The sequence below is a fragment of the Camellia sinensis genome, chromosome 8, assembly GCF_055761805.1.
Source record: "Camellia sinensis isolate YWXY chromosome 8, ASM5576180v1, whole genome shotgun sequence".
Lineage (NCBI taxonomy): Eukaryota > Viridiplantae > Streptophyta > Magnoliopsida > Ericales > Theaceae > Camellia > Camellia sinensis.
Genome location: NC_138968.1, coordinates 92,403,310 through 92,414,562, shown reverse-complemented (window position 1 = coordinate 92,414,562; position 11,253 = coordinate 92,403,310). Strand labels below are relative to the sequence as shown.

Sequence of the window (11,253 nt, the reverse complement as noted above, 5' to 3'; positions counted from 1 at the left end):
TAGAGTAGGCTCGGCTAGTCTATGAATGACATGTGAAAATGCACAGGTAGCATGTATTCAAGTTAGATTCGAAATACTAATGCAGTTAGCATGATGTGTCGAGCCCGGTGCATGCAATACTGATGAATGATGCACGCATGCATAGCATAAGGTATGCTAAATTAAACATGACCTATTACTAACCATCAAAGTAGGTAAGTAAAAGGGAGAAAGAAGTGGGGGTTGGAAGACATGCACACACTCACCCACACTTATTACAAATTCGCCCTCGCTCGGAGGGACCGAAAGAATAATACAATTCGAATAATGAATTAACTATCCTAGCTAATTAATTATTACAGGCCAACTAAATTAATTAAACAAATTAATTAATTTAAGAAAGCAAGAAGAAGGGCCTCGGGAAGAGGGCTCAATGCACACGTGCTCGGGTCTTGCTCGGAAGTCCACTGCCATGCGCAAGCTGCCTCTGTTTTCCCTGCTCTGCTTTTCTAAAGACTGCCAAATTCTCAGAATTGCTTCCCTGGACATTGGGAGACACCACCGGCTGGGGGGAATCATTATCGGCTGTGATTTGGTGTCGATCGGCCAAAAATGAATCCATCGGCCACAGATGGATTGCCGGTCGGCACTCTGTGCAGTCGATCGGCAAAAGGTTCTTGCAGAATCTGTTTGACAACAGCAGAGGACAGGGCTTTGCATGGCAATGCAATTCAAGCAATGTATGCACTGACCATATCCCTTATCATGTTTATGACTCAAAGGGACATGGTCCTTGGTTCTCGGACCATCAATCGCGCATTTCAATGTGTGATGGCCCAAGAGACCAATTTATGTATGTTGATTTCAAATGCAATGCAAACCAACAAACAAGTGAGGAGCTCAACCTCAATCATGGATAATCAAGAGGCAAAGCATGCATGCAATGCAACCTAAGCATGTTAACTAGGCATGCAACATGGTAATGCAAACAGGCATACAAGGCATGTGACAACTATGCTAGTTACTCAAGCATGCAAGTATGCAAAGCATGCAACATGTTAGGTAATTCCAACTAAGAGAAATGCATGCCAAATGCAAAGTCACTTAGACATGCCACAACACGTGATAGGCCAAGCATGCAATCAACACACAAGGTAAGCATGTCACAACATGCAAGAATGGACTTAGACTAATTTAGGCAGCCCTCAAACTAACCTAAAACAGTGGCCAACATGCTCAAGAATGGAAGCCAAAACACATACAAACATGCATGCAAATGGACTAACACTTAAGCATCGAAGAGACAACTTTTAAGCACACTTAAAAGAAGATAAACATGGACATATGGCATACATACCAAGCTCTGAAAATCATGTTAAGGATGGTGCCAAACCAACTAAACAAAGCAATCAAAACATGCAACAATGATCCAAGACTTAAGGCAAGCCAAAGGGGAGGTAAACCAAGGCTAGGTCAACCAAGCCTCACAAGGCCAAAGGGACTTAAAGTAGGTCTAATGCAGACCTAAACAAAGCCAAGGATGTACTTAGATGGCATCTAAGTGGTCTAAAAATGCAAGCATACTCCAAGGCTTAAACAAGGGGCACAAGGCACCAACCTTTAAACGCATTGAAGGGGGATCAAATGCAAGCACATGGGCACATCATGAGGTCTGAAATAACACGACAAGTGGTTCCAAACCGCTGAAATGATGCAAATAGAGCATGGTAGAGGAGCCAACACTCAAAGCATACAAGCTAGATTGCATGGTAGCTATACAAAGCAAGTCATGGATGACCCAAACAACCAAAATCAGACCTAAATCATGGCAAAATAAACATGAAAGCTTCACAAAGCTAGGCCTAAAGCATGCTTGAACAAGGGTTAAAACCTAGATGCATGTTAAGGCAACAAAATGGCATTACAACGCATGTATGCTAAGCAAGCATGGTGTACCAAAACCAACTAAAAACAGAGGCATATTATGACATAATAAGCACAAAAAACAGCTAAGGCATGATCAACATGAACCCAAACATGGTGCTCCCTCAAGAGGCCAAAGATGGTCCTTTTCAAGGACAACAAGAAGAGGGGGTGCCCTCTCCTTCCTAGGACCTCAAGGCACCATCCACACCTCTAAAATCCCTCAAGATTTCAGTGGTGGGGAGGCCCAAACCCAATGGTCCCGGAGCTCACCCAAAATGGCACAAAATGGAGCCTTACAAGGCTTAAGAGGGGTCAAACAACTCCAAAGCTTGAAACAACCTTAAACAACTATTTAGAGGGCCTAAAAACAGAACTTTTTTATGTTATACACAAAGCTCAAATATAGATGCAAGATAGGTAAAAGTAGTGTGCAAAAATGGGGGATAAAAGGGAAAAGAGATTACCCTTGTAGACCTTCTTCAACAATGGAGCTCCAGCAGCTTCTTTAGGTTGAAACCAGCTTCAAAACCTCCAAAGCAACCCTCAAGAGGCCTCAGCTCCAAGGGATGGTGTGATGGTGGGTGCTTGTGAGCAAAAGTAAGACAAAACACATACACTAAGCTCAAGAGAGAGAGAGAGAGAGATATAGGATATATATATAAATCCTAACCTAAAACCAGAGCTCTCTAACTATTTTTTTCTAACCCTAAATCCAAGAGAGGAGACTCTCTCTTATAGAGCTCTCTCTTGTAAAGCTTGTCAAATAAGCTTGTCAAGAGAGAGATCCCTCCATACACGTGCATGGAGGGGAGAAAAGGTGGGTGCCAGCTATCACAGCTGGCACAAAATATCTACCAAAAGTAGATGAATAGTAATCGGCCATTCAAAATCGCCATTTTGGCAAAATAAATGGCCGACCGACAACAAAGAGTGCCGACCGGCAATATATATTGCCGATGGCATAAAATCACTGGCCGGTGGCCTCAAGCCATGGCCGGTGATGTGTGGGGATGCCTCACAAGGCATTCCCTGCCCCTCCAAGGCAAAACACAAGTGTTTGGTGCAAAACCAGACACAACACAGTCGAGTCGAGAGGTCCTGAGACAAGGCGCGCAGCCGAGACCTTCGGGAACTCAAGACGAATACAGTAATCACCAAGTGTTCCAATGGTGACGTCCAAGTCTTGAGGACGGTCAAAAATGGGGTGTCTATAGTTGCCCCTCTTTGACAGAACTCGAAAGTCATAATAATGACGGGAGTGAATGTCAAAGCCCAGAGACGACCCATTTTTGACAAGGCCGAAGACTCAGACGAACATGCAAGACAATCAAGATATGCGCCCGAAGGCGGGGGCAAGATGCAAGGCAATGCACAGAGCCGGACATAACTTATGATCATGCAAAGAAAGCTGTAATGAAGCACACATGCGACAGTTTTAAGCTAGCATACACCAAACTACACTATAATGCAGAAAGGATGTAAGAGAATTATGCAATTCTCGATACGCCTCACTCGGAGGATACAATACCTGTGCGGCTCATCTGGTTGCACCAGCCTCAAATGAACCGTACATACAATATCGTGCCTGCAAAGAAAACAACTCAACAGGTAAGATGTTATTAGCAACATGCATGACAATGCAAAAATGGATGCAAAATGATATGCAATATATACAAAATAATGTATAAACAAATGCAAATAAAAGATGCAATGTAATTGAAACAATGCAAATTATATGCAAAGCAATTGAATCATGATCCAATCATGAGCGGTTTGAAATCACACCTATGTCAAATAGATTGATGGAGGTAACAAGTCCGTCTACCATAGAACGATCAACTGAACTATGAGTAATGTAGACGGACACAAGAACAAGTATTGGGGGGGATGACAAAGGTGAGGAAACGGCCCGCTGGGGAAAGGACAATGATCCTAACACTGGATGCAACAATTACACTACAATGTAATATACACAATGAAAATGCTGGGGAAAATGGCAATGGATATGGCACGCGGGTCAAACCAAATCTTGCCTAGGCAAAGCATGTACGCATACAAGCCGTGTCTAACATAGAACGGTCCACTGAACTATGTTTCGATGTGAAAAGTATGGGCGCATACCGGACCAAGCTCAATCATGGAAAGGCGCGAGCCATAGGCGGAGGTGATGCAGTGAATGCATGCAAGCTACAATGCAATATCTACAAATATGCAATGGAACGGAAATGGATACAATGGATATAGCCTACGGACCAAACCAAATCTTGCCTAGGAAGGGCATGTACACGTACAAGCCGCGTCTAACATAGAACGGTCCACTGAACTATGCTTCGACACGAGAAGTATGGGCACATACCAAACCAAGCTCAACATGGAAAGGCGCGAGCCATAAATGGAAGGTGATGCGATGAATGCATGCAAGCTATAATGCAATATACACTACATTACAATGATGCATGACAATGCAACTATTTACGATGATGCATGACAATGCAATTATATTTTTTTGTTTTGTTTTTGAATGCAAATGCATGATGATGCATGATTTTGAAGTGCGCGACAACGCACGGCTTTTGAGATGCACGTGAACTTGAATATGCGACGACGCGAGTCGCTTGAAACACATGTATAATGCAACTCATCAAAAGTCGTTCGGGCACGACAAACACCGAAGGACTTGCACCTTCAGAGGATTTAGGGTCTCCTAGACCGTGGCGGACTCTTGATATGCCTCACTCGGAGTATACCATACCTGTTCGGTTTGTCAGGTTGCACCAGCCTTAAATGAACCGTACATACAATATCGTGCTTGCAAAGAAAATAACTTAACAGGTACGATGGTATTAACAACATGCATATTAATGTACTTAGAAATGCGTGACAACGCAAAGCAAGTGGGAAGCATAACAATGCTATGAAGGCACAGACACGTAAGTGGAACACGCGGTCTACGCAGGAAACGAAATTGATCATAAGCATGCGGTCTACGCAAGCAATGAAATTGAACATAAGCATGCGGTCTACGCAAGTAGAACATGCGGTTTTCATAAGAATGCGGTCCACGCAAGTAGAACATGCGGTCTACGCAAGCAAAACATGCAGTCTACGCAAGCAAAACATGCGGTCTACGCAAGTAATGAAATTGATTATGAACATGCGGTCTACGTAAGCAAAATATGCGGTCTACGCAAGCAAAACATGCAGTCTACGCAAGTAGTGTGATTGAATGCATGCAAAATGCAATAAGATGCGCAAAATAGCGCGATGCGTTAGACAACGCGAGTGCACAAGACAGTGCGATTGACATGTGATGCACATGGGGCAACTTTTGAGTTTTATAAAAACCAAAAGGATACAGAAAGGATACACCTTGCACGAATTCGAGTGCCACGCACAGAAGACCCGATCCGAGGTCAAAACGGAGGCCGGTTGAGCGTCAGAAATGCACTGTTTTGCATTGTTTTGAACACTAAAGGCCCTGGACCCCACATATAACTCAAACAAAGGTGTAGGAGGCTCCAAAACTACTGTAGGAGAGCACCGGATGTCCACCGGCCATCAAAATGCATCACCGGCCATCCATCGGCCATCATACAATTTCCATCGGCACAATAGTTTGCTGACCGGCAAAGAGTGTGGCCGACCGGCAAAAAGTCCCTGTATCGGGGCAGTTCAGTCATTTCGCCACGGGTCCTTTAAAATAGGGCTTCTAGCCCTATTTTCTTTACTTCCCCTTGCTCGAAATCTCCTCCTCTCTCTCTCTAAGATATTTTCCGAGCCTTATTCCCTCGTTTTCCTTGGTTTTTGGCTCCGTTTCGTCATTCGATTCGCATTCACCCTTGCGTTTCGAACGTTTTGAACCGATTGAAATTTCATTTCGGTGTTGTTTTTTCGATTTCCGCCACTCGGGGCTTGTTTCCCTCGAGTTTTTCTCGATATCTGTGCCTTTTCTGTAATGACCCCAAAATGCGTATAAGAAATCATCTTTATTTCCCTATGAAATGATGTGGTTTAATTTAATTATATCTATTAGAATTGAAGCATTATCAGTTGAGTTACGGACTTAAAATGGGAATTACCGACCTTTATGGGTTCAAAAATCAAAATTGAGTACTTGGATATGTTAATGGGAATTTTTGGAATTATTTGGGAAAATTAATTTGAAATCTAATTTGTCTGATTCGTTAATGGACGTTTGGGTGATTAACTTTATACTGCAAATTAAAGGCCTTAAAGACTTCAGATACCGGAACAGGGGACATATTTATGATCAGCATAATTTTTAGAGTTATCTGGGAAGTTTAATTGAAATGTGATTTTGTGCGATTCGTAAGGGCGTGTTTGGCCCTTCCTATTTGTGGGAAGCTTTTATATATGCATATATGCCTTATGAGTTGTTGAACTCATCTATTTTGAACCAAACAAAAAAATAAAAATATCTAGAGAAAGGGGAAGGAGAACCGTGAGAGAGAGAGAGAGAGAGAGGGAGAGAGAGAAGAGGCAAAGCTTCTCCCTAAGGAATTCAACATCCATGGAAGCTTGAAGATGGTTGAAGAAGATAGAAGAGAGAGGAAAGATCAACCAAAAGCTTGGGAAAAATTGAAGAGACTAAGGGATGAACAAAGGTTTGGGTAAGGTATCTGGCAATAATTACTAACCTTGTATATAATCCATCTACTACTTGAAATCATGGATTGATATAGAAGATGTGAGCTTTGAACCCATGAACCTTGATTTTCTAAGAATTCCTTGATTGAAGAAGTAAAATTATTAAATTTGTTTATTGTGAGATTATGGTGTTTGATGAAGAATAATAATGTGAAATTGGTCATGTATTAAAGGGTTTTGGGCTTTGATTTACATATAATTAAGGTTTGATTTTTGAAAATGAGAAGTCCCACAATTTCAGCCATTTTCGGACTGCTGCTGTCCAGGGCCGCACGTGCGGCACTGTTCACCCGCACGTGGGGAGACAGCTCTGTCCAGCCAACTTTAAATAGGTATATCTTTTGCATTCGGACCCCTTTTTGAGTGATTCTTGAGCCTAAAATCAAGCCCCGGAAGTCTAGTTTCCAATGGCGCTAGTCTCACTCCAAAATTCTAAATACAGAAAAAGTTATACCCAAATTAGTGACGACTGTTCACGTTATGTCAATTAGTTATGTACCATTTCTTCACCTAAACCATTTCCTATCGATTTCTCCTGTTTTCTAAGACATGGATTACAACATATTAAAGAATAATGAGCTTGGTACCACCATGACTAATTGATTGAACGATCAAAGAGAATAAGTAAAGGATCGAATATAACCTCATATTATGTGTTGTGCACTGTAATTGTAGGTTGAGACGAGGACATTGTACCATTACCACCGGGAACCGATCACTGTGAGTAGTAGTACTTTGATGTACCTTTAACCATTTATCGTTATTGATGTTAAATCTTCGTCGTAAGAATTATGTTGACATAAATGTTATGAATGCTATGTGAGAAACACTGTGATATTATGGAAACTTCAAAAGAGTTTATGAAGTTAGGTGAGAAACATTATGGAATTATGAAAACATCAAAGGAACTTGTGATTGTGTGAACCCCTCAGGCCAAGGGCCGAACTGTGAAATTGTGAAACCAATAAAGTCATCTATAATCTAATGAGAATGTACTTACTTTTCGTTACTAATTATCAGGAATGTCCTGTTAAGTTTACGTTAATTATGTCAACTCATGGGAATGATGTAACAGTTACCATTAGGACTATGTTAATTACAAGGCAAGGCAACTATGTTAACATATAAGAATGATTAAACAAAGGTGTATGCTATTGATAAGAGAGCACGTAAAGTAAGTCATTTACCCAAAAGAATTTATGTTCATTCTTGAAGAATGGATTCTGAGTAAATATAAGAGTAGCTACATGTATCCAGATGAATTGAAGTTAATTTGTTATGTTGCTTATGAATTGGAAGTGATCCAGAATCTACGATATAGGTGTAAAGTTTAGCATCATTATGTGACCCTCATGAGAATGTGAATTAGTCTCTCATTGTTGAGCGTACGATAATGACACGATACAACAAGAAATGCTCTAGTTATGATATATTCCGTTTGAATTAATGAATGATGTTCAAGTATGTTTCAGGCATATTTCCAGTATGTTACAAGTTCAAGTATGTTCAGGTATGTTTCAAGTATATGTTACAAGTTTAAGTCTGTCACAAGTTTACGTATGTTACCAGTTTATGTATGTACATGTTCAAGTATGCTACAAGTTCACAATGTTGGGGGATTCCTTTATGGAACGAACAAAAAAAAAATACTTATTATTGATTTGCTAGCACTATTACAGTGCCAAGTATAAGCAAGTATGAATTCTGATTTCTATTTATGATTCAAGCATAATGCATATGTATGAATTTATTTCCGGGGTATGACATTACATGTATGGTTTGGTCTGTAAGACCTAATGATTATTGGTATGGAACAAAGTGCTACTTGGAACTAAGTGCTACATTGTGAGCCACCGCTAGAGTCCATGTGAGACACCTCTTGAGTCCATACATATGTGAAAGTTATGAGGCTTATAGCCATCCGTATAAGTTGTTATGAAATGAAACAAAGTGCTACACGGAACTAAGTGCTACATTGTGAGTTACCTCTAGAGTCCGTGTGAGACACCTCTTGGGTTCATATATGCATGTCCAAAGGCTTCATGCCAACTTTTCAAGGGCTTCATGCCAACTTTACAAGGGCTTTATGCCATATGTTTCAAGTGCCTTAGTGCCATATGTTACAAGGGCTTTATGCCACATGCTTCAAGGGCCTTAGTGCCACAAGTTTCAAGGGCTTATAGCCACCATGTTTCAAGGGCCTCGTGCCACCATGTTTCAAGGGCTTATAGCCACCATGTTTATGTTGCAAGATTGAACTTAAGGCCGTTATGTACGTAGCACAGAATCAAACTAACTATGTGAACTCTACATCTTTATATGCATTGCTATGTGTTATGTTTCAATTTAAGCATCGTTTTATTTATGTATTACTATTCACTGAGCTTGGCTCACTCTGTCTAATGTATGTTTCTGTAGGTAACCAACCAAGTGGTCAGTCTTAGTCATGACACCCGTTTTCTTTTGTCAACCTTCGTGGGTTCAGGCACTGCACGAAGCCATTTATTTTTGTAAAGTCTATTGAAATGTTGGCTTAATTTTGATTACCCATTTAAAGTTAAAGAGGTAGAACTTCAATGATTTTTATATGAGCCCAATGATGGGGCTGGGTCTGTACATATGGTTGTTTATCACCGATGCTACAACATAGGGTTTGGAGCTTTATCTATTTTCCATGATGAATGTGATGTATAAGAGGTCCTGGCATGTAGATGTAGCTCAATGGAATATATATGTATAGTTATTTTCCTACTTTATGCTTCCGATGAGGCCCCATATGTTATTTACTACAGGTTAAGTGTTCGTTTTCAAACAGGTCATGCCCAAACTTTTAGGGGCGGGTTTGGGGCATGACATTTTCCGTACTTCGGCTTTTCCGGCCCTCTCGGGGTTGACTTTTTTTGTTGACTCTTCACATTCTCGCCCGATTTTTTGTCTTCCGATCATTTTCACATTCTCTTCGAGATGGCGGACGATCTTCCACAGGGCGGGGCCTCTCCAGAGCTCGAGATGGATCCCGAGGCCGACCCCTTGCCACTTCATATCCGGCCGTTCGATCCGGAGACCTACAGGCCTGCGGTTCATGTGATGCTCCCCGATGGACTACGCTAGTTCCGGAGCTTCGAGAGGGGCATGGCACCCGAGCTTCTCCTGCGTGAGCCCACCTCCCATCTGTCCTTCGGTGCTTCCGAGGTAACATTCTTTCTTCTGTTTTATTATTTTCCGCAATGTAGAACATAACTGCTATTAGTTGATTCTGTTCTTTAACTTCTTAGCCCGGATGCACCGATACACTGTACACTGTAGTTGATTGCAAACAAACTTACAACCGATATCTATTTGAAACTTACACGTGCACACACACTGCATTGACCCTGAATCACCCAAACACACGGCGCACACTGTATTTCACTGCATACACACTAGTACCCGGTATTTGCTTGAGTCTGAAAACATGCACACATGCTATATTTGCCCTGAACCACTTAAACACGCTGACACATCACACGCTGTAGTTTACTATAAGTACACCGGCAATCGATGTCTGTTCGAATTTGAAAACATGCACACATGCTATATACCTGTATGCTTCTTAAAACTGCATTTTGAATATTGCCTCACAATTGTTGTTTTTTATTACAGGGGGATTCCCATACCATCCGCGGGTATGGGAACGTCGTTGCTCGGGAATGGTATATAGAGCTGCCAGACGCGGTTCGTCATATCGTCGACGAGGCCGGTTTCGGCATCTTTTGCAGGGGGCTCTCCCGGCTTACGACCTGTAGGCCCTTGCTTGCCGCTTTAGTGGAGAGGTGGTGGGATACCACCAACTCCTTCCACTTCTCCGCTGCGGGGGACATGACGATGACCCCTTATGATTTCTCGATGCTCACCGGCATCGGGGTAGGGGGTGATCCGATCCCCTTCGACACCGATATGGATGAGTGGGACGCTGCCCAGCTGTACCTGCTCGGCACCCAGCCTCCCCTCGCTCGAGCAGGGTTTGTCAGGTACTCTTGGTTCGAGAGCCATTTTCAGATTCAGCCAGCCTTGGCGGAGGAGGCGCAGATGACCCCGGAGGAGGTGGATCAGTACGTGCGGGGCTTCATCATGTTCCTCTTCGGGACGCCTCTTTTCACCGACCGGGCGAACACCGTGCCTCTATGTCTGTTGAGCTCATTGGTGGATGTTAGGCGGATCTGCCGTTATGACTGGGGTGGTGCTGGCTTGGCCACTTTGTATGGTTACATTAGCTCTTCTTCCCGCCTCAGCAGACAGTTTCTTGGCGGCTACTGGCGAGCTTGGGAGGTACATCTTCTTCCCCTTTTACATTTCTGCTTCACCTTTTCTGTATTCTGTACACTGCATACACCACGGTCTGCCTCTCACTGACTATATACTGCACACGCGGCACACATATACTCTGCTTTACTTTGACTGTATACTGCACACACTGTATACTCTGTACAATACACTGCACAACACACGGCTCAGCCATTTCTGCTTTATTCTGTATTTTGCTTTATCTGATAGTCATACTTATATCTGTTCTGCAGTTGTGGGTGTATGCCTACTTTCCCAGGCTTGCCCCAGTACCTGATGTGGAGACCCCACTTGGCGTCCCCTTTTCTCATCGCTTTGATGTGCGATGCGTGCAGAGACCACGGGAGTCTTTTATTT

General features: G+C 42.5%; 1 long non-coding RNA gene across 1 annotated transcript; it reads left to right on the top strand.

The window, feature by feature from the left end:
- The first annotated feature begins 6,372 nt into the window (after positions 1-6,372).
- On the top strand, positions 6,373-9,177 carry LOC114300370 (uncharacterized). The gene is made up of 3 exons (XR_014337112.1): positions 6,373-6,541; positions 7,249-7,293; positions 8,992-9,177. It is a non-coding gene; the product is annotated as an uncharacterized LOC114300370 (long non-coding RNA).
- Positions 9,178-11,253: the final 2,076 nt, after the last annotated feature.